The following is a 5,727-nucleotide window of genomic DNA, read 5'->3' as shown; positions in this document are numbered from 1 at the left end:
AATATGAAACTGAAACTGAAACTAACAGTGAGATATCTTATTCCAATGTTTATGTTTTGAGGCTCACTGGGTTTATGTGTTTTTTGTTGCTGTTGTTGTTGTTCATTCCAAATAAATAAGCTAAAAAGAGACCAAAACCATCTCTAGATAATGTGTTATCTAGAGTGAAAAGTGGTGGAGAACATGCATGCCGAATGCCTGCGCGTCGGCTCTTCTCCGCCTAGTGTCCATCCCTGGTATTTCACTTTACTTCACTCCATTGTACTTGGTTATGTGGGTTACGGGTAGTTGGTCCTTAATGCCTTAATGCGCTTGACTTGCTTCACAGCTCAAGAAAAGCCCGGCCATATCATAGTCAGTGGATGAAGTCTAACGTGTATTTTCACTGGATTCACTGGACTATGTAAGAATTATAGCCAAGGGATGCACAATGCATTTAACCAGTGTTTGCGGTGCAGAGGGGATAGTGTTGACAAACCAGGTAAACCAAAAATCAAACATAGATGCCCGCCTTATTCCATTACAGCAAAAACAGAAACATGCTGCAGTCACCTTAGCTTATTTTTTAAATAAGCTAAGGTATATAATTCTTTATGAATTAGATTTCTTCCAAATAATTGATTGATGTCTTTGAAACATTATTGATGGAGGATTAATAAGTCAATATCACTTCAGTAATGTATACAAATTGTACTTATCTCTAATAAATCACTGAAACAGATTGAAATGCAATTGAACCGCTGTCGTTGTGATATTGTGAGCCTAATTGTGAATATACCTGCTCATACAGGCATGCTCTAGGGGGGCCACCCAAGGGTGCAAGGGACACGAGATACAGGCTCCACTTAATGTCTCACAGGTGTCCGTAGTCAGGGGTTGAAGGGTGGCAGTAATGAAGAAAGTGCCCCCATTGAACTGATAATAATCCCGGCCTAGCATAAAGGAGTGTGATCCCTCAGTAAATTGAGCCCTTGGAGAGGTGGAGTGGTGTCAGCACCTTGCCTCCTCCCAGAAGGCTCTCTAATCCCCCCCCACCATCCACCCACTCTAACCGCCACCATCACCACCACCACCTCCGCCACCATAAACACCAACACCACCACCACCACCACCTACCTTGACTCTCTCTCAACGTGGAGAAACGCGCACAGACACACACACACACACACACACACACACACACACACACGCACAGGCACAAACACACACACAACACAGTACTAGTTGTACTCCATACAGCTCAGCCATCCTGTGATGTTACTGTGACGTCACCGTGATGTCACCTGTAATCCAAGTTTGGTTAATCTGCCGTGATTCAGTGGCAGGGGGGGGGGGAGGGCGGGGGGTTGATGTGATGGAAGATGGTGATGGATTTCTTTTTAACCCACCACAAACCCAATGTTCATTAATATACAATCCCAGAAAGTCTTATGCCTAAGTGCTGCACGGATGCATGCATTTACTGTTAAAAAAACAAACACTGAAATGTACTGCATTGGGTTGCATGTTGTAGCCTCAGGGCATGTGCAGAGGAATCATTAGAGAGCAGAGTGGATTAACAAACAAACTATATTCTCCTCTTCCTCTCCTCCATATTCTCCCAGCTAATGCAGTCGTGGTTTCTTTTAATTATTGACAGGTTATCGAAACAGAGTTACCTACACGGGCAAGGCCCTGGTTCCATCTGGCGTCGCGCTAACAGTAGTAATAGCAGTGGTGTTAAATACATTACAGTAGCAGCACGGCTGTGTGCCACGCTTCAGTGCAGCGGCGCTACTCGTCCATGCAGTCATGTGTGCCAGTGTGTGTGATTAGAGAGTTCTTATGTTTCGGCTCTGGGGATTTAGCATGTCTTATTAGGAAAATACGTTAATGGTGATTCACGGGGGTCCGACGTAGCCGGATCCTCTTAATGTTCACATGCTTATTTCTCATTGTAGCTCACAAAACAAAGATTTGTATTCTCTGGCGGTGGGAAGGTGCAACATGGGGACAAAAGACGCACTGTTTCCCCTGATGTGCTCAGCCACTTGACGGAATGCGATCTATTCGATTTGGTATTTTGCTCACTTATCGTATCATATCTGTTTTTAATCTTACCTTAAGCATCCTTGAAATGAGGTGTAATCCAGTTAAGCCCCTTTGAATATGCTTCACAGCCACATTACAGCACTTTATCCCTTCCTAAACAGCCTCCATACCAACCCGCTGCCTACAGGCCAACACTGGCCCCCAGCAGGCAGATAGCACCTCACAAACCTAATATTCCTCTTTGTGTGTTTCTAGAAGAAACATACGGGAGTTTGGATTATTCAACAGACACAGGTTGAGTTGAACTCCACTTGAGTGTATCACTATGTGCTGACTTTAAAGTTTATTATTATGATATTAGTATAAAGCCGTCAGTTGTATTTAGGGGCATTGCCAAATAATACAGCTGAATGTTTTTACCAGGTGCACCTTTTGGTTCCACCCGGTTCCATCTGTTTGTACCTGTTCTCGAGTCATGTGGTTCTGTCTGGTTTTAACCGGTTTCCACTTTGTGCCACCCAGTTCCTGGTCTCATCTGGTTCCATCTGGTTCCATCCGCTTCCCTCCGGTTCTAACCGGTTACATCAGGTCTCATGTGGTTCCATCTCGTTTCCACCTGGTTCCACCTGATCTCATGCGGTTCCGTCCGGTTTCACCTGGTTTCCACTTGGTTCCGCCCGGTTCCTGGTCTCATGTGGTTCCGTCCAGTTCCGCCCTGTTCCATCTGACTCCACCCGGTTGCGTCTGGTTTCTCCTGTCTGAGGCCCGTCCATGTTGTTTAGAAGCAGCGGGCTGCTGGCAGTAGTCACTGTTAAACAGCCTATTTCCTAATGTGACATTAATCCAAAACATTTCAACGAGATGTGAGTGGTGGTGGTGGTGGTGGTGGTGGTGGTGGTGGTGGTGGTGGTGGGATGGGGGTGGGGGGGGGGGGACTGTGATGGCGTCGGCGACTTTGTTGTTATGTGGTGGTTAAATCTAGAATGGGGAGCGTGGCGCTAGCCATGCGGGAACGAATCCACTTAACTGAACTGATGAAGATTTAATTAGCAAGACTCTAGCAATTACTGCGTAATTAAAGTAATTTGTCCCCCTTGTTTGGATCAGTGGGCTGTGCGGCATCACATATGGGCTTGCTGGGAGCAGCAAGGAGAAGGGCATCCACCGCAGGAAGGCCGACGTGACCGGGGAATGTTCACCTGCTTCTGGGGCCTTTTTCTGTTGTTTTGGTTTGAATGTTTCCGAAGGAAAATAAATATATGTTCAGGAGACACAATTTGGTCTGTTTATTTGCATGTTATTTGACAAGTCATTTGTTATTCATTGAGAAAGTAATAAGATGAGTAGGCTGAGCAGAAACTGTCATCGAGAGCCACACAAAATAGTAAATAGGCACTGATACAATCATAATCCTTTTCAAACTGCACGCCATACTGCCTGGCTTGTGTAATTGTGCTGGTGCAAAGCTGCTGTCAGCAGACGCGAAACAAGAAAAAAGTGTTTTTTTTGTTTGACATTTTGAAATAGTTTGCATTAAATTGGCCAGTTGGATTCCTCTTATCTCTCCTGTTGCATTTCCAAGGGTTTGACAAGCGAGGCGCTGTGGAACCAGGTGGACACCGCTTAGACCTGGTGCTTTGGTTGTTGTTGTTTATCTGAATACTTGTAAGGACTTTTTCTTCCATCGTGTCCCTAGCATATGTCTCTATTTTGTAAGACGCTGACCCTCCTCAGAGGACCTGAAAGGAGATGTGCCCTGCTCAGATTTCTGTTTCAATGCAAAGTTAAAGAGGGGTTTTACGAAAACAAACTTATAGTAAAGGCAGAGACTTCTGAGGGACTGTTTTTTCCTTCTTGAGATTTGTCTTCCATATGTCTAGTGTCAACACACATTAACTGCTGACTGGCTTTTGATGAAACCAAAAAACGGAGTGGTTTCTCTGGCCATCAAAACTAAAAGGACAGTTTAGTATATCTTTCCGTTTCCTTTTCCCATTATTCTTTCCATTTGCATGTAGCTTTGATCTCCCTGGATGGGTCTTGTGTTGGCATCCAGTCTGCGGCTGTCATGAGCCTGAAAATCGCACACTCGTCTGTTTTTTCCCCTCCCCTTCTTCCCTCTCCTGCTCGTTTGCAGCACGGCCTTGATGAATGTCAGACAGAGAAGCTTCAACAATGTGGCAGTAAACCCCTCACAGAAACCAAAGTGGCGCTGGAACTGACAGAAAGCTTGTTTTGTAAGTTAACGGTTGCGAATGAGAACTTGCCCAGCATCCAGTGGTTGGCATATAAAGTGAAGATGTGTGCTATTAGAACTCAAGTTACCATCATCACAGCTGATTATTCGCTGATTGATGGCCCCATCATTGGGGCATCATCGGTTGTCGGTTGTTCCAACATATCGCGTCGGTCACTTCTTCCTCATTTCAGTGGGCAGCGGGCTGGCTCCGGGGGGCCAGGGAAACGTGTGTGTTGTAGAATTTGACATTTTGCATCCCCATGCCCTGCTTAAGAACGCAGAGCCAACCAGCAATCACCAAATTAGCATGCTGTCACCTTCAGTGTCTCCTCTGTCATTCAGAAACACGGACTAATGTGCAGGCACATGAACCCATCTCCACGCACCGTAGAAATGTTAATTGGGAAGCGTAGCCCCCCGCTGCTCCTCCCCCCCTCCGATGCCCGACTGTCATGTTAGTATTTAAATCCTTTTTATATGTCCTCAGTTTAGAGAAGCCTCATGAATGATGGAACCATCGCCGCCATAGATATTAAAACAAAGACTAAATGCATTGCACACATATGTGCCCATTTTGTGTTCATGTCTTTCATAGGGTAATTACTTTTTATAGATTAAATGTGGTTACAACCTTGTAATAGGATATCATGAAAAGAACGAGCGGCTTCAGATAGGCTTCACAAGAAGGATCATGTTTTAGAAACAATGTTTTAGGTTATGGTTAATGATTCAACAAAACCAGCGCCAATATATAAAGGCCTATGCAGCAAAAAGAACTACACAACTCGGCTGCTCGAAAGCGAAAAGAGCAATTAAGCAAATTACATCTCCAAACTTTTGCAAAACTCTGCACTGACACGTCATTTGGCTCACTACAATAGTGTATTATGGTGAGTTCTTGCAACAAGGCTGATTGTGAGACATTTATGAGCATGTTAATTCAGTTAGGCTTAATTCAATTTGTGACAATGTGTCATTGAAGTGTTCCCAATTATGTCTGTTTTAGATTTTTGAACAACCTTGTTCGGTTTTATATATCGGCAGCTGGTGGTTGATAGCCCAAAGACCCTCACGAAGCGGGCCAATGTCTCCATTGGTGATTAAATACTGCCCTCCTGTGGCCGAAGATCAAAACTACATCAACACACCATGTAAAAGATAAATGTTGCTGATGCGGTATTGAATATGAAAATGAGGTTGATAAGGCATACCATGTAGCCATCACTAAAATAGACATCAAGAGACTCCGTCCCTTATCTCAAACAAATGCTGCTCTAAAGAGTTATCAATATTTAAAAATAAAAATAGATTGGAAGTAACAATGATGAAATGTGTGTGCAACATGAGTGATTCAACAGCTGATTATTGTTCAACTACTAGGCCCTCAATTCTCATACAGAGTTGCCGTACAAAAAGCAGCCCTCTCATTGGACACTGCGAAATGTACTGCAAATCGC

Source organism: Pollachius pollachius (genome assembly GCF_949987615.1).
Source record: "Pollachius pollachius genome assembly, chromosome: 15".
Classification (NCBI taxonomy): domain Eukaryota; kingdom Metazoa; phylum Chordata; class Actinopteri; order Gadiformes; family Gadidae; genus Pollachius; species Pollachius pollachius.
This window is presented reverse-complemented; position numbering follows the sequence as displayed.